At 41.5% G+C, this 19,212-nt stretch overlaps 1 long non-coding RNA gene across 6 annotated transcripts in view; it reads right to left on the bottom strand.

Moving 5' to 3' along the window:
• LOC121044970 (uncharacterized) overlaps positions 1–19,212 on the bottom strand; it is a 149,969-nt gene that overhangs the window by 111,257 nt on the left and 19,500 nt on the right. For all 6 annotated transcript variants that reach the window (XR_005797555.1, XR_005797556.1, XR_005797558.1 and 3 more), the window contains one exon: positions 18,914–18,952. This is a non-coding gene — a long non-coding RNA (uncharacterized LOC121044970). The remainder of the gene's footprint in view (positions 1–18,913; positions 18,953–19,212) is intronic.

Here is a 19,212-nt window from a genome sequence, read left to right as displayed (position 1 = left end):
ATGGACGAAGAAGTGAACAGTTTGTCAGGGGGCAACTAATTGCTTCATACAGAAATCAACCAGGCAGAGAAGGGGAAAAGGAAACAGAGGAAACACATGTGAAAGAACACGAGGGTGTAAACAAACATTGCTCTGACGTCCCTTTTCCTATCTGGCGCCATTGAGGCCGAGGGTGGGGTTTTCATTGGGGTGGATCAGACCCATGAGTCAGTAACAGGTGTCTTGTTCTGGGTTGTGGCAGCAGGTGGCCAAAGTTTAAGCCTGAGTAGATGGGGGTTCAATCTGGGTTGCCAAATTCGAAACCCTAAAAGGGAAATAAGAGCAGGACTTAACGATTAAGAGCCTGGGCTCTGAAGCCAGACTGGGTTCAAATCCCGGCTCTGCCACTTCATAGTAAGTAACCTAATCCCTGTGTGCTTTAGTTTCCCCATCCATCATTGAAGTGGGTGGGTTTTGTGGAGATGAAATGAGGTAACATACATAAAACACTAGAAGCTGTCCCTGGCACCTAACAAGTACTCAATACAAGCACTCTATTATTATTTAGTGTATGGAACCCATATGGGGCACAGCAACTAGGGGAACTGATGAACAAGGAGTGTCATGGGGAGCAGAAGGGAGAGGCAGGAGTCACGCAAGCCTGGAGGAATTCTAGCCCTGAGTGCAAAAAACCCACGGAAGGTTATTATGCCATTATAGCTGACCTGCTTTAGCATGCAGCTTTCTGAAGTCACACTCCTTTTAATATTTGCTAGTGGTTTCCAGTGCTCCATTTATCTCCATATTATGCATAGCAATTCCACTCTCGGCCTAGCCCTCACCCACCACAACACATCCTGGGAGAACTTTACCTTTTAGACCCAAAGAAATGATCAAAGTCTTTTCCTGAACAAGGTCCACAGCCTCCAAGTAATAGATGATATCCCTTTTCTGGTACACAACAGTGGCTGCAAATAGCACTACTCTTTCAAATAACATCTGTTTTCCTTATAACTACATCTGCACTGTGTGCGACTCAAAGGAGAAAGGAGTTTTGCACAAGGATAAACCCAGTGGGCTGTTCCTAGCTACCATCTTAGTTTTTCAGCACTCCTTTCCTTTCAAAGCATTTTCTCAGATCCTTCTTTGTGACCTCTGAATGCTGGCCACGTCTTTCTGTCCTCTCTCTCTACACTCATTCCCTGGGTGATCTTAACTAATCCTGTGGCTTTAAAATAGCTATCTACAGACTTACTGTTGTGGTCATTTCACAATATACACAAATATTGAATCATTATGTTGTGTATTTGAAATGAGTAAATACTGTGAATACTGTGTGTCAATTACACCTCATTAAAAGAATAAAGTAATCTTCTATGCATTGATTGCTTCTTGCAGTAGCCTCCAAGATGGCCCCAATGATTCCCACCTCCTGGTACTCCTGTCCCTGTATACAGTCCCCTCCAACAATGAATAGAGTAGACCTACTGAAGAAGTGATCGTGTGTGATTTCCAAGGCTAGGCCACAAAAAGCATTTCAATTCTGGCTGGGTCTCTTGGATTATTCACTCTGGGGGAAGTCAGCTGGATTTAAAGTTATATTGGGGGGGGGGGGGAGCTACTGAAAAAAAAAATCAGTGATATCACAAAATTGCCCACATAAGCGCCAATGGCTAGGATCTCATGGAATAGTCATCAAGTCCAAAATAGCAGTCCTATTCTGGTAATATTTCAGAATATTCTACAGTCTTCAGTTGGCAAAGGGTGCATTAGGTTTATTATTTAAGTTCACTCTGCCCCATTCTCACTGCTAAGAAGTGCAATTAGCACAGCATCCTTATCACAAGATTCCAGCCCTCATTCACAAGACCACAAGCCCTGATTCAACACAGATGTAAAAGGTCCTTTTGGACTCAGCAATTAATGAATTGCAGAAGTGAGAGGTCTGTCTTTAAGGAAAATAAAGGGAAAATAGCTTACAAGACAAAACCCAAGTACAAGATCAGACAACAAAAGACAAGCATATTGTTCATGATCATTTTAAAATCTAAAACTTCGCCAATTAAAATGTTTACTTTTTATATCCTTTTGTTGTATGTATAGGCTACAGAAAGATCTGGAAAGTATTGTATATACTAATGTATATTAGTATATTGTATGTATATATGCATATTGTTACAGTGGTTATCTTCTAGAAATTACCAAGGACTCAGAAGACAATTATATTTTTTCTTATGTACATTTCTTAAAATGCTTAACAAAGAGCATGTATAACTCTGACAATTAGGGAAAACAATAACTTTTAGTTATGCAGAACAAATAGGTTTGCAAGTAGGTCACAGTAGAAGGGAACCATCTAGAAAACAACCCTGGGTTGCCAAAGTAGTCAATTCTTTTAGGCTTTGTAAGAGTGCCACCTACTGGAATCTCAGGAACTGAACTTTTAAAAAACTAACACCGCTTTTCAAGCCACTTGAGGTATGTTTGATACTAGAAAGTTTACTTTTCAAAAAAGAGAGAGGGGCACACGGGTGGTGCAGTTGGTTAAGCACCCAACTCTTGATCTCAGCTCAGGTCATGGTCTCACAGTTCGTGAGTTCAAGTCCTGCATCAGGCTCTGCAGTTAGGTTGCAGAGCCTGCTTGGGGTTCTGTCTCTACTTCTCTCTGACCCTCCCCCACTTGTGCTCTCTCTCTCTCTCTCCCTCGCAAAATAAATAAACTTAAAAACATTTTTTTAGTAAATAAGTAAAACATAAAAAAGAGATAAAGAAAAGAAAAAAAGGCAAACTATCAACTTAATAAATGAAAACATTCTTATTTAAATAACAAATGGCATTAATTTCCAGAAAGTCCACCAGTAAGGAGGCAAGTTGTCTTAAGGCATAAAGAAGAAAGCTAGTAATTATTCAGAGTTTAGACAACTAGAGAGACAATCTGAACTACTCAAGCTTTTAAAAACATACTCAAACATCAACTGAAAATTTATTCACATAGCTGAGAAAGTGACTTTTTATAGGCTAGTGAATGTCTAAGTTTTGGGACTGGATCTAAGATTTAAATAACATTTAACATTAGTATCATAAACTCAAAATCAAAGTGAAAAATATTAATGTCCTAACTGACTCTTCATCCTATGCTGCTTCCCTGGCTGAACCTGGCTGGTCAGATTATATACATTTCAGTTGTCAGCTTGGAACGTGCATCCTAAAGTTATATATATACAAGAAGTTTCTGCTGAGAAAAATATATCCATTTTGGAGTATTTCATTTATTTGTCAATACCATGGGATTTTTTTAAAAAAAAAGTCATTAGAGCTGCAGTTTCATATTTCAAATGAACAGAGCTGCAAATACAACTTTTTTTTTAACCGGTCGAGGTATAATTTTTCATTTTTTAAACAATGATCAACTGGTACATTTATGTATGTGAGACACCACATATTCATTTATTTGTGTATTCATTCATTCATCCAGTATTTATTCAGCACCAACTATATGTAAGTCTATACATATTCTACTGAAAATAACCAGTTATGGGGGCACCTGGGTGGCCTAGTCAGCTAAGCATCGATTCTTGATTTCAGCTCAAGCCATGATCTCACAGTTCACGAGATCAAGCACCATGTCAGTCTCCACCTAAAAGGGCAGAGACTGCTTGGGATTCTCTCCCTCCCTCACTCTCTGCCTCTCCCCCACTTATGTGTATGCACATAATTAATTAATTAATTAATTAAAAAAAAAGAAACAGCTTTTATGGATGTAAATACATGAAGATAAATACATGATAGTTTCATACATTATTCTCCTTTGTTGCATTGGTGCAAATAGAATAAGACAAGTTGTTGTCATTTTTCATTGGCAAGTGTCCTTTCTCCAGACACAGTAAATTTGATTATTTAACAAAAGTGTGAGGAGGCTTCATCGATTCCTTTTGGAAGATATGTTACGTCTTCATTCATTTTTAGGAGTTTTTGAAGTTTTTAAGAGGGGCAACTCATACTGTTCAAAAGGTATTTTCAGGGCATTTTTTTAAGACTGTATTTTTAAGTAATCTTTACACCCAACATGAAGCTCTAAGTCACAACCTCGAGATCAAGAGTTGCACAGTCCACTGACTGAGCCAGCCAGGCACCACAGCGTATTTTTTTAAGTTAGGATACTTTTAAATATTTAATTACATTTTACATTACATTTTTCGTTATATAAAAGTACCTCCAAGGTACTTTAAGATGTTTTCACTGGGCACCCATTTTATACAACTTCATGTGCTGATTCTGGAAGGACAGGGTAAGTTTACTATTAAACTTCCCTATCTTATCTAATAAGTAACTGAGTAGGCTGATAAATAATAAGGTAAATTTTCATCATGGTTTTTTAAAAAACAAACAAACATATACAATCAGCATCAATCAAGAGATAATCCTGGAACCAAGACTACAGAATTGGATCCAGACTAACAGAGGATTCATTATCAGTAGTGCTACAGATAAAGCAGAACAATGAAGTCTAGTTTCCCCGGTCTCACTGGTCAGAGGCTGAGGGTGAGGAAAAGTCATCCGAGGGGGGCGGGGAGGAAGGTGGGAGAAGCTGGTTCAGTTCCCCAGAGGAGTCTTCAGTGGGAGACCTCCTTCCCCTATGGGACTCAGGAAGCTGTTTTGACAGCTTGTAGGGCTGGAAGGAGCAAGAACTGAGTGCTAACCAGTGGGAAGATGAGAACTGCTCTAGGGGAAGGAAGGTCTCAGCAGGGAGGGGAGCCCAATGAACATTTTAGTCATCATTATCATCATCATCTGTCACCTCCGGGGTACACAGTGAAAAGCTGCATGACAGAGGAAATCATCGCTGATGAGATAAAGGACAATATAATACTGTAATTCCCCAGACACAAAGCTAAAGGGACAGATTACACAATTCTTTCCCGATTTGTCCAGATGGAGGTTGTTTGGCTGCATTTTCCAAAGGTCTGGCATCCGGGAAACCTAGTCACATAAAACTAAGTTCCAAAAACACATGATATGCACCATAAAACACTTGCTATATAAACATATGTCCAAACGTTTTATATCGTCACTTCTCTGTTCAGAATGCGTGTGGGTCATTTATGTTTGGTTGAGACAAAAGAATCACTAAATAAGGGTCATTTTAATGAATTTATACATTTGCATCAAAATGTACTTTGCCTAAACAAGCCAAGAGAAGTTATTCCATCAGTGTTGGTGTAAAACCCCTTCTGTTGTAACTTCTTAACTAGGTTGAGCTCCGTGTCTCCTGAGTCCACCGGTTTATTTATTCATTAAACAAATATTCTGAGCACATCCTAGCTGTATCAGACATTTTACTCCTAAATATCTATGATCTAGTTTCTTTCCTGCATCCCCACCACCACCACCACCCCGTCCAGGCCACTGCCCATCACCCCCTCGCCTAAAAACCATACAGCTTCCACTTGCTTCCACCTCCTTCCACTGTTCACCCCGCCACAGCTAGGGAGGGACTGTTTTGAAAACACAAACCTCACCCTATCACCCTGTTGCTTAACACCCCTTAGGCTTCCTATAGTCCTTGGAATAAAGACCAAAATCCAGCAAGGTCTGGCCTGGCCCCCTTTCTCTTCTCTCAAATTGTGTGCCTCCCCCTGCCTTTCCTTTATACTTCACCTCCCTTACTGGCCTAGTTTAGCTTTTCTACACCCTGCTCCTTCCCACAGGCTCTCCCTCTTTGCCTAGAATGTGCTTCCTCTCCATTTCAGCCTGGCTAACTCCTACTCACCTGTCAGGTTTGAATTCAGAGGTCACCTCTGAAAAATCTTGATTAGTCTCTCCCCTCCCTCTCCCCCCACCAATCACATCAGGTTCTCCCATTACATACTCTCATAGTATACTGTAGTCTTCTTATGTATTAATTTTGACAACTACTGAATTAATGCCTGCTTCTCCCACTGTGAAGTCTCTAAGGTCTCTATTGTTTTGCCTTCCACTATAGCCCTGGTGTCCAGCCCACTACATAAAACAGCCCACTGCATAGGAGAAAAATCAGTATTTGCTGAATCTGTGTGAATGGAATTGTGTACAGTGCCAAACTACTCAATTAAATCTGAAACATTATTGTCATATCCCCAGGGCTTAGCATAGGGCTACCACATAAGAGGTACTCAATAAACATTTGTTGCATGAATACTGAAAAGGGTTGATATATTTCTTCTATTACTTTATTGAAACATTCAACATATTTTACTCTATTTATTAAGTCTAAAATTCTCCAGCACTTATCTTTGGAAAGGCAGACTAAACAAACCCAAATTTATCAATGTACAGCAGCTAAGCAGAGTCCATCACATAGGAGGCATTAAAAGGATGCTCTGCAGGATTATTTACAATAGCCAGGATACAGAAGCAATCCAGTGTCCATCAACAGATGAATGCACAAAGATGTGGTGTGTGTGTGTGTGTGTGTGTGTGTGTGTGATGGAATATTAGTCAGCCATAAAAAAGAATCTTGCAATCTGCAACATCCCCTCTAGGATGGACCCAGAGGGTAGAGGGCATAATGGTAAATGAAATAAGTCTGCCAGAGAAAAACAAATACTGTACGATTTCACCCATATTTGGAATTTAAGAAACAAACAAGCAAACAAAGAAAAAAAAAACAAACAAAAAAATAGACTCAAATACAGAGAACAATCTAGTGGTTCCCAGAGGGGAGATGGATAGGATAATGGGTGAAATAGATAAAGAGGATTATCTTGATGAGCACTGAGAAATGTACAGAATTGTTGAATCATTATATTGTATATCTGAAACTAAGAGAACACTGTATATTAATTATACATACATACATACATAATAGGATGCTTTGAATAGATTTAATTTAAATCTATTCATTTTGGTTGCTTTATTTTTTTTTAAATGTGTAAGTCACATGGAAATGAATTTCACTTACTCCTTAAATCTTACTTAAATAATTATGATATCAGGGACTAAAACACCATTAAAATGTTGTTTGCATTTTACTGAGAATTTTGTTGAATTAAATTAATATTTCCAGAGAACCTTTAAGATACTTGACACTTTGTGGAAACATAACTTTTTTATCTAAAATGCACAAATTCTCACTTGGTAATTTCACAAGGCCTATTTATACCAATCATATTGCTCAACAGACAGTATCTGATGACTCAGTAGAAAGTGATCTTCAGTTTCAATAAAGCAGTCCTTTAATTAATGATGCTTTTTTTTTTAACGAAATTAACCTGAGGACTTTTTCCCATATATCTAAAGAGTCCCAGGAGTTGTTTTCACAAAATAGAGTACCTCGGTTTCTATGAAGTCTTTATAAGTAGAAACAAAACAAAACAAAACAAAACAAAACAAAACAAAACAAAACTGTGTCCATTAAAATTCACTTACAGAAGTAGCCTCAGACTTCTTATTCATCAGTAGAGTGTGCTTTATAAACAGGCAATCAATTCACTACGGATACAAAACTGAGTTAACTTAAAGCAACTAATGGAAGACAGATTAGCTTTCCGTGAAAAAACTGAGACTAAAACCTTAATACTACCGGCAGTCTAGACCAAAATAGAATGTTTTCCTCCTTCATTAATCAAGGTGCTTTATCTAAAGTAGATTTTTTCTCTCAATCAAATATTTACTGGGCATTACAGAAGTAGCTATGAGCAAACATAGACATATATGCAAATAACATTACCTTGGGGTATAAAGACACCTGCCTAGACCAGAAAGAAAATGCAGATGAGGTGCTACAGAAGTTTGGTGGAGGGAGAGAATACATTGGGCTGGAGCACGAGGACCAGGGCCACTCTTACGGCACAAAAAGCATTTGGGCATTGACTTGATGGACATATAAAATCTCAATGTATGGTGTTAAATGGAAGTGGGTAGGCAGAACAGAACCAAAGAACATGGAATGCTTTCTTGGAATGCTTTCCCACAAGATTAAGTGACCTTCTTCTGAGAACCCTATATTCTTTGACCGTGGTGGTCTGAGCTTTGTTTATAGAAGATGAGTTTGTGTGTCTGATTCCTCTTCAAAGGCAGGGCCGTGTATTATTGGCCATCCAGAAATACATTACCAGTACTTAATATAGCATCTCACAGAATGTAGGTATACCAAATACATGTTGGTTGAAGTGATGTTTAGAAACATCGCATTCAGGGGGCGCCTGGGTGGCTCAGTTGGTTAAGTGTCCAACTCTTGGTTTCAGCTCAGGTTATGATCTCATGGTTTGTGAGTGTGAGCCCCACATCAGGCTCTGCACTGACAGCATGGAGCCTGCTTAGGATTCTCTCTTTCTCCCTCTCTCACTGCCCTCCCCCACTTGTGCTCTCTCTCAAAATAAATAAACTTTAAAAAGGAAAATAAAATAAGATAAGATAAAATAAAATAAAATAAAATAAAATAAAATAAAATAAAATAAAATGAAACATCACATTCAGTTTATACATTGTCAAGATGATCGAAAAATTCAGGGGAAAAGACTGGCTGAAATCCATTGAAAACTATTAGTCAAGCCCATCATTTGGCATAGTTTAAAATAAAACATATGTTGACTGAATTTTTCATTTTGGCATCAATTATGCTGTCACACAAGTATGGCTCTAGTTTATGAGTCACTCAAAATTCTTTAAGCTGGGAATAATAATACAGTGTATTTTAATCACTATATTACAGAAGTGAGGCCATAGGAAAACAAAGTCAACAATACTGCAAAGTGCCCACTGATCAATTTTTGTTAGGAAGAATGTCCCAGTCAGGAGTGCTATAACAGCAACACCTAACAATTGAACAACCCAGAAGAAAAAATATGAATTGTCAGGGAAATTCTGCTTCGAGTGAATTAAAAATCTAATGCGTATTATTAGGTTTTGCAATAGCTCATGTTGTAATACTGAATTGTGATTTTAACTGAAGGAGGAAGATAATTATAGCTTAGGAGCCAACTAGGTAATCAACACCATAATCAGAAATGTCTAAAGTGACAAACCTTGGCCCCACACCCAAGAGGGTGAACCCAAAATGTAAGTGAAACAAGTTTCCATTACAAATATGTTGTACAAATATGTACAAATATGCCCAATACCTGAGCCATCTTGAAACCCAGGTGGGGGACAGGGGGAGGTGAGGGTGTTATATTACTAATGACTAATTACTAAATTTAAATAATTTCTATATTTATAGGAAAACAAGAAATTCTGTGCTGGATTCTATCTCTGGAAGCACTGTTATGCTGGAGACTGATGCAATGGAATAAAACACAGTTAGCATGCATTCCTTAAAAAAATAATCCTTTAACTAACACTAGACACCAAAAAAAAACAGAAGAAGTTTGATCAGTCCTACAGATTTAGAAGTGATTCAAGTAATGGCAACCTAGATGATAATGGAAATGAAAACCATGTCCTTCAAGGAGCAATGGAATGAACGGTGACGACTCAGCTTAGAAAATAAAAGATTTAGGAGGGTAGAGTAACACTCTTCAAATATCCAAGAGACTCCAAAGGTAAGCTCTATGTTGGCAGAGGGCAAGCTATATTCTCTGTGGCAGACTTCAGCTCAACATAATGAGAGAGTTTTTAGTAGTTAGGGCGGCTCAGAAATGGAATGCCCGGTGAGATAATGAGCTACACTTCACTAGAAACATTTGAGTAGAGATGGGAGATCTTTGATTAAGGGAGTTCTGCTTGGTGTTGAGTATCATTAACAAGAGAAGCAAGAAGGAAACTAACATTTTTGAGTACCTACCATTTGCAAGACACTTTGCACATGTCATCTACATTGGCAGTCTCAAACTTGCAAACTGTATGTTATTTCTCAGATGAGGACACTAAGACCCAGACATGTTAAGTAACCCGTCACACACCCAGTAAGAGGCAAAGTGAGGACTTGAACTCTGGGAAAAACATCTAAGGTCCCTCACAAATTCTGTCCTGGTTGACACCTTGATGGTGAATGTGACAGTGGTCTAGATAATTCCATTCTGATAATTCCTGTCCATCTATCTAGTCTGGTATTATTTCCATCAGAGTATCTAGAGACTTCTGGTCAGAGAACATATTAGCTTTCCCCCATGACGTCAAACTCAAAAACTAAGCCACCTCTTAGATCCTTTCCAGGTGAATTCTGGAATTTGATGACCAGAATGCTGAAGCGCTCATCTAAACTAGAAAGGGCAGAGAGTTTTAGCTCACATGGATCCAATCTAGGTGACTGATTGTGGCTTCTTGGATTAAGGCCATTAATAAGAGTTCCAAAGCCAGTGCAGGTTCAGCAGGAAGGAGTGTTGTTTTCGATTAGTAATTTCTGCCATGGCTATAGGACAGAAGAGCGGCAGCAAGAATATTTTGTGTCTATCATCTCTAATCTACACATTTCCTAAGCCTTTTTCTATTTTTCATCATAAATTCTTGAGTGGATACAAGCTCCATGTTATTTTACCAACTGTTGAAAGTAATGTTTCCTGCTATTATTCCTAAAACCACTAGTGGAGGGTTCAGGAATACATAATGAGGCAGACAGAGGCCACCCGCAAGACTGATTATCGAAGAGCTTCCTTAAAAATATAAATTAGAACTATGGAAAGCTTACCGTCGTCCAGAATCTGTTCCTTTCAGCCTTTCATGTCCAGAAACTGGACTTCACCAGTATAGTCAGAGGTAACGTGGAATTTCGTGAAGACTTATGACAACTGAATTCGCACAATACTAATGTACAGATTAGAATGCCAGACAATTAGGCAACAATAAGCAACATGTCTTTCCAGGTATTCAAGGCCTCTTTCAGAACACTCACTTTCCTGCTATAGGTATACTTGACAGGGTGAAACAGGAAATTGCTGCGTAAGCTCAGAACTCAAGAAGTTAATAGAAGACTTGAGGGACATTTCCTCTGGATCTCACTGAGGCCAAGTAAGATATCTCTGCTACTCATTAGGCAACTCCCCTGTAGTGGCTGTATTGACTGTGTGCCCAAATTCAGCACTGCTCTCCCTAAGATGAGGCCAAAAGAACCTTCTTTGAATCCCCCCTTTATATTTCCTGCTGACCACACTCCTTACCCAGTTGTTGGCCCTGGGAAATACATATTTTGGTTTTATTAGTTCAGTTAGGAAGGCAACTATATTCCCTTTTCTCCCAAGTTCATGGGGATACTTCGCTGTCACATCCATATTTACAGCTGTGACTACCTCTTTCAAGTATCAAAGGGCAACCCCTTGGTTCACTGTACATAAGAATGAAGCCTTATCATTTTACAAGTACAAAGGAGAATGATACCTTCCAGGCTCCGTGCACATTTGCCACAGTGACTCTTCTAAAACATAGAATTTTTTCAGTCATGTTTTTAATGATACCACAGATCTGTTCTTTAAAAGTTCTTGGTGATGAGGTTTAAATTAATCATCCAACAGGTCATTTCCTATACCAATGAGGCTGCCCTGTGTCTTGGATCACTATTTCTTTTTTTAATTTTTTTAATGTTTATTTTTGAGAGAGAGAGAGAGAGACAGAGTGTGAGCAGGGAAAGGGGAAAGGACAGAGAGCGAGGGAGACACAGAATCCGAAGCAGGCTCCAGGCTCTGACCTGTCAGCACAGAGCCCAACATGGGGCTCGAACTCACAAACCGTGAGATCATGACCTGAGCTGAAGTTGGACACAGCCGACTGAGCCACCCAGGCACCCCCTTCTTGGATCACTATTCTTTCTTTCTTTCAGTAAGTGTTTTATTTTAATTCTAGTAGAGTTGACATACAATGTTCTATGAGTTTCAGGTGTATAACACAGTGATTCAACAGGATCGCTATTATTTCCTTTTTTAAAAAAGTTTATTTATTTTGAGAGAGAGAGAGAGAGAGAGAGAGAGAGAGAGAGAGAGAGCACACGTGAGAGAGCACACACAGGGAGGGGCAGAGAGAGAGAGGGACAGAGAGAGGATCCCAAGCAGGCTCCGCACCGACGTCAAAGAGCCTGACACGAGGCTTGACCTCATGAACCATGAGATCATGACCTGAACTGAAATCAAGAGTCAAATCAGACGCTTAACCAACTGAGCCACCCAGGTGCCCTCGATCACTATTATTTCTGACTACTCGTTCCTTCCAGATACCTAAGTGCTACTTCACTTCTTGGTTCCCTGAGCGTTCTCCTTTTCTTGCTTTCCAAGAAGCCCTAAAGAGTTACAAAATTCTACTTGCTCCTGTTTTCAAGTGCATTCCACACCCAATAATCTTCAGTCCACCCTCGCTTCCTCCCTCACCATTCTTTTGTCTTCTATGCCCACTCGGGATGCTGCAGCAATACAAGACACAGATGGCTTTGTTCCATCTCTACCTTTTCTTCCCTAATGATGGGCAGTCTGGCTCTGGGCCCTGAATTGTCCAGGAAATCCTTGCTTTTAGATCTCTAAGGATCTTGTGGCAATATCATGAACATTGTTCTAGCCCTCATTTCCCCTGGAGATTTTCAAACTCAAGACATGGAAAAACCTTTGGGAGGTTCTAGAAACTCCACCAGGTGAATCGTTGGTGCTTCAATCCATGCTGTGATTTCCTGGGGTTTCCTCACCATTCAGCCTTAACCTTCTGCTCTTCTCTCCCTTAAAAACCTCAGTTGTTCTCATGGCTTCAACTACCACCCCAATATGGATGCTACCTGGCTTTGTGCACTCTCCTCAATTCTTCTCTTAATTTCTGTTTTAAAGGAAATTAACATTTTCCTTTAATTTGAGCACACGGTCATGTTATATAATCAACAAACTATAGGGGCGCCTGGGTGGCTCAGTCGGTTAAGCGGCCGACTTCGGCTCAGGTCATGATCTCGCGGTCGGTGAGTTTGAGCCCCGTGTCGAGCTCTGTGCTGACAGCTCAGAGCCTGGAGCCCGTTTCAGATTCTGTGTCTCCCTCTCTCTGACCCTCCCCTGCTCATGCTCTGTCTCTCTCTGTCTCAAAAATAAACAAGCAAACAAACAAACTATAAAGACTGAGAATATGTATGTATTTTAGTTAGGAACTTTGAGAGAACTCACTTCCCAGTACTTATATGGTCTTTTCAGAATCCCAAACAGCCAAATTGAAAAGTGACTTTGCAGTCCTAATCCTACTTGACATCTCTGAACTACTGAAATCCTCCATGTTGTTGACCACTCCACCTTCTTGAAATTCTCCTCTCCCTTGGCTTTCTTGAAACTTCTGTGTTCTAGTTCTCTCCTTTTTGAGTGTTATCTTTCAACCTCTTCTGTTTCTCCTTAAATATTACAGTTTCTCAAGGCTTTATCCTTGGTCCTCATCTCTATGGATTCTATGAAATCTCATCCAGTTTCATGACCGCTCTTTTGCCAATAACTTCCAAACCTAGCCAGTTTCTGAATCCCAGACCCACACTGAAACTGCCCTTGAAGTATCTGTACCTGGATGTTGACAGGCACTTCACCCCTAATCCTCCCTATCCTGAGCTCATTATCTTTCCCACAAGACCTGCTCCTCCTTTGCATTCCCACATCAGCTAATGGCACGTCTCAAAGTCCAAAACTGGAAACCTTCTGCCATTTGACACTCCCTCCTTCTCCTTCCTCACCCCAAAACTAAGCAATAATCAAATGCAACCATTTCTATCTTCTATCTTCCCATTCTTTCCACCCCACTGCTACTTTCTTGAAGCTCTCATCGTCTCTTCCCCTTCCCCCAGACTCTTGCAAATCCTCCTATCTCCTCTCCCTGCCTCCGGTTTCCCTGTGATCCATCTAGTACACGGGCAACAATGTTATCGTTCCTAAAATTAGGATCATGTTCGTCCCCTGCGCAGCAACCTTTGTTGGTCCACCCCCTGACTATGGGACCAAGTCCAAATTCCTTAGCATGGTATTAAAGGCCCTTCCCCAACTGATTTCCAATCTTATCTCTTGGAAATCACTCATACAAACTTTATGCCCCAGCCAAACCAAACGTTTCAGTTCTTCAAATAGGTCATGCATATTTACACCTTCTGTATACCCACTCGTCCCTCCACCTTGAAATTCTCCCCCCACTCATTTTTTTATAAGTGGCATCTCCCTCTATCCTCAGGGGACTGGCTTCTCTTCCTTGGTGCTTCATATGCTGTACATAAATCTGTATTATTAAAATCATCCTATTTTGTAATTATTTGTGTCTTATCCCCTGCCCTCTGCCTCCCAAGATATGGTTTCTTTGAGAGCAAGGACCACATCTTACTTACCTTTACATTTCAGAACCCCATACTTCTGGTATATAGTATATATTCAGTGATAACTTGCACAAAAATGGGGAAATCAGAGCCAAAGTGGCTGACCCTTCCCCACAGAAGGTGAAGGGAAAGGCCTAGAGACAAAAAACAAAACAAAAAAAAACAAAACAACACCTCTTTACCTTCTTTTCTGCTTCAGCTGATCTAACGGTCAGTTGTACTAACTGAAAGAATACAAAAAAGTCCTTTCTGCAGAATTTTTATCACTACAAAGCCTGAAATTCCACTTAGGTAAAAGGTACATTTTTTTAATGTAAATAGTTTTGGTGAACGCCTCTCCACTCCTACCCACCTTTGTCAGTAAGTCACACCTTAGATGAATGAGACTAACCAGATGGTTATCCGACTGGTACCTATTCCCACAGCAGGGTTGAAAGTCTCGAAGCAAAGGAGGCCAAAACAGGGGAATGGGGCACGTCAAGGGAGGGCCAAGGAAGCTGGGGTGTGGCTCTACCATGCTAGGGAGCGCGGACACACAGCAGCTGGAGGGGGACGGCTGCCGGGAGGAAGTGGGCAGCAAAACCGAGATCCAAATTCAGTGATGGGAACTTTGGTAGGGACTTGTTCTTCTGGTCCTCCCCAGAGATGGGGGAAACACCCTCTCTCACACTCAGCAAAAGCAGCCCCACCTCTGAGGCAGGCTTGGCTTTTCAGGAGAAGAACTCACCTTCCATTGTTACTTCACTCCTGCTAACCCTTGCAACTCACCCAAGTATTGTTCCCACCTACTGCCCCCATTATCCTGCCTTTCATCTAGCGAGGAGGCGAGGAAGACAGGGGTGAGCCGGTTTCTGCAGTCCCAAAACATCTTCTGTTATCTGAGAACTTCTCTTTCTTCCTACCTTGCTTGGGGCATCAAGCAGGGTTTCTAAGAGGAAGACTGGAAGAAAGAAGCCAGAGTGCTTCCACAGAACAAACATAATGTGTATCCAGGAATGTTTTCAGTCCTGTGAAACCTGGATCAACAGACCTTAAAGAAACTAAAAGCCAAGAGCTGTCTGTGAGGATGCCCCACTCATACTGAATGTGACTTTTGTGGGGACCTCTGTAAACTAGCCCTCCAAAGCACCCCGGTTCCTATCTTCCAAGCTCTGTTCCTGTTTTCCTTTGATTCTACAGTAATTTTTTTTTTTATTTATCTTGTGAGAGAAAGAGAGAAAGAGAGAGAGAGAGAGAGAAACAGTGAGCAGGGGAGGGGCAGAGAGAGAATCCCAAGCAGGCTCTGCTCCACGTCAGCAGAGAGCCTAGCGCAGGGCTTGAACTCACAAACTGTGAGATTAGAACCTGAGCTGAAATCAAGAGTCAGAGGCTTAACGGACTGAGCCACCCAGGCACCCCGGTTTACTTTGATTCTAGAAGCCCTTGACACTCTTGCATTGAATTCCCCCGCTTAATGTGACCAGTCTGTTTCTGATGGCCATGCCTGCCTACACTGTGAACCCCACCTGGATCCTCCTGCACAGATGCTAACTCCATCCCCCACTCCCCACACTGTGTGCATACATCTCCCACTGCATACCAGTAAGCTCTGCTCTCCACCTAGCATTATGCTAAGTGTCAAGAAAGAAACATGAATAATGTATGGTCTCTACCTTCAAAGAGCCTATACTTTGATAAGCATGTATTTCATGGTATTGCAATTATTCACTTTCCCATTAACCTCCTGGAGGGTAAGGACTTTATATAAGCCTTACCAATCAGTAGAATCTGAGCAGGAAAGAGCTGGAACACGCGAATTGGGAAAAACTGAGGAGAAGCTAATACAAGGACTATTTGCAGAAGTGTGGACACAGCGTACAGAAACCAGTAGCTATGGTTACTCCCATACCCAAAGAGAAAAAGGAAAGTGACTCAGAAAGAGAAAGTCCTATAAAGAGGGTCCCCTTGAAAGGAGTCGTAGCTTTTTATGAAAGGCCACACCCAACCAGTAGAGGCCAGGGGAATAAATACCTCAAACTCATTCTCCTCCCTCTCTTCCCCCCATTTACTGATTGGGTCCCCACTACGCCAACTAATGAAAGCCAGGGGGCAGCAATCCTTCTGGAGCAGGAGAGCAGGAGGAGAAAGATGGCAAGTGGATCTGGAGGGGCAAATGGCTTTGTAGGGTCGGCACTCGGTACACGTTTGCTAAATTCAATTATCACTACCACATATACACAGACAATTTCTAGGTTCACTTTTCCCATTTTATTAGTTCTCAAGTAGCTACAGTAGTGTTTCAGTTGACAGTTTTCCTGATATGCATAAGTGTTAACTCTCCCTCTCCACTACAGAAATATATATACTAACATTAAAGAGACAATTGTCCTAAAAAAAAAAAAAAAAAAAAGGCAATTGTCTTCAATCTAACTTCCCAGTAATCAGTTCCACTCTGGACACCCTGATGAAGGCTGAGATTCTTCTGTCTTTCTGTGCATTTCCACCCCCTCCATTCTGTGCACGTAAGTGTAACAAAATCATGGGCCCTCGGGGTCTGAGACGCTGACACGGAGAAGGCCGAACAATCCCCATGCACTCTGGAGATGGGGTGCGATGAGGTGGAGATCATGGCACAAGGGAGTGGGGTGGCACAGAGCTGCCACGTGCAGACATTTGGGATGCTGAGGACAGACCAGGAGATACGAAAAGAAGTGCCAGCAAGAAAGTCTGAAGGAGAGGTGACTTCCAGAAATTCAGAGCAGACTATGGGAGCAGAACTCTGAGAAATGGGCATGGAAGCAGGGAGAGTTCTGTGCATAGAGTAAGAACTAAGAAAGTTTGTGCCTTCTCTTCAGGCTACCCCCCCCCACACACACACACTCCACACACACACATTCTGACAGATTAAATCACATGTTTGTTTCAAGGCTGCCCTTTTAAGTGTGAAACTGCTTTCAACAGATTTCTGCCCAAAATAACCTCTCTTCTCCTTACCAAGAACTGCAATTCCTATCACGGGAAACAATCTCTCACTTCACAATTGAAGAACAAGTTCAGAATGCATATGCTAGAGCACCTGGAACAGCATGGTAAATAGGGTGCTCTATTTCTCTTTTTGTAAATGAACACTATCGTATCTCTTCCTTGGAAAAGGGAGTTAAAACACGAGAAAGCCCATGGATTCCGATGAAGGGCAGAGAGATTTCAACCCAGAGAAGGGTGAAGAAGGAAGAGAGTAAAGACGCCAATGACGAACACCAACAACTCCACAGTTGGGTACAAAGGCACCCATAAGCAGTCTGAGATGTGTGTGGGTATCCAAAATCAATGCATGCTCAGAAGCTGGACTTAGGAGGAACTCAGGTCCAGAGGCATGCATGATATCTGTCGAAAACCTAAGGCCCATAACTGTCCCATGAGCATCCCTGGCACATACTTGAGCATTCAGTCAGTATGCCTTAAGTGAATGTGTGACAGAAGTATGGTTATGAGTTTTAAAGACCACTCTGGACTAAAGTGAGGGAGCAGGGGGAAGAAGAGGGTAAGGGAGAGAACGAGCATTTATTGAGTGACTACTGTGTACCAGGCACTAATACTTGTTTCTCATTTGCTTTCCCAACATCTTCTGGAAGGTGTACAGATGAGGAAACTGAGACTCAAAGAAAATAAGTAACTTTTATCCAGGCTGGAAAACAGTGAACCAGGACTCAAACACCCATCTGTCTGACTCCAAAGCATATACACTACTCCACACAGACTCCCTGGAAAGAGACTGGTTGTTGGCTTGCAAAGCTACACCAAAAAGAGAGAAACCTGAGCTAGGCTCAAGAGCATGGGAATGATAGAAAATATAGGGTCAGAGGGAAACAAAGATTTTTCTGCGAGATGCATGCCTGCAGAGTTTCAATAAAAAATGACCATTCATCACGGTTCAAAACGCAGGGTCATGAAATGATCTATTTTTCCCACCCTCACATAGTTTCCTGTCGTATGTAGCCAACTCCCTGGGAGGCACCACTTGCACCTATATGGCCCATCAATCTCTAGATTAAGGAGTAGAGGGGCGCCTGGGTGGCTGTTGGTTAGTAAGCGTCCAACTTCGGCTCAGGTCATGATCTCACGGTTCAGGAGTTCGAGCCCTGTGTCGGGCTCTGTGCTGACAGCTCAGAGCCTGGAGCCTGCTTCAGATTCTGCGTCTCCCTCTCTCTCTGCCCCTCCCCCACTCACACTCTGTCTCTGTCTCTCAAAAATAAGTAAATAAACATTAAAAAAAACTTTTAACTAAGGGGTAGAGAGATTAAGCTGACCGCCCAAAAAACTATATATTTTTTAAAAACTGCTCATAAAAGATGATGTAATGTGATAGTGTTACATAACATAAAGCTCTACGATGGTCTCCACAGTGCACTGACTGAGGCTATACTTTGACCTCAGACTTGTTACATTTGCACACAATGGCTTATTCCTCTGGGCTCTGACAGCATAGTCACAGTGGCTATGGGTCTGTTAAGGCCTCAGGGGAAGCTATGGCATTGTAGGGGGCTCAGAGAGTTAGGGGGCCTTCTGGTGTACTTTCTGGTGTTGGGGTTGGGAGGCTGGGTGCTGGAACAGGGTAGAGTACCATGAGTGCCGGACCCAATGGGAGCCATGTAAAATGCTGGTAGCTCTGATGATGGTGGCCTTCTCTCAAGTAACACAAGGGAAAACGTGTGGAATTTAAACCACGGCATGGTCTCCTACCTTGACAAGGTGCATCACCCGGAAAACACCAACGCTGACCTTGAATCAAAAATAAAAACATGGTATGAGAATTTTGGAAAAAAGAACATTAATGGTCAACCTCAAGACTATAGCAAATACTACACCACCATTGAGGACCTTAAAACTCAGATAAGGGGGCGCCTGGGTGGCGCAGTCGGTTAAGCGTCCGACTTCAGCCAGGTCACGATCTCGCGGTCCATGAGTTCGAGCCCCGCATCAGGCTCTGGGCTGATGGCTCAGAGCCTGGAGCCTGTTTCCGATTCTGTGTCTCCCTCTCT

This window comes from Herpailurus yagouaroundi, unplaced genomic scaffold (genome assembly GCF_014898765.1).
Source record: "Herpailurus yagouaroundi ecotype Mexico unplaced genomic scaffold, PumYag 189, whole genome shotgun sequence".
NCBI lineage: Eukaryota > Metazoa > Chordata > Mammalia > Carnivora > Felidae > Herpailurus > Herpailurus yagouaroundi.
This window is presented reverse-complemented; position numbering and strand designations above follow the sequence as displayed.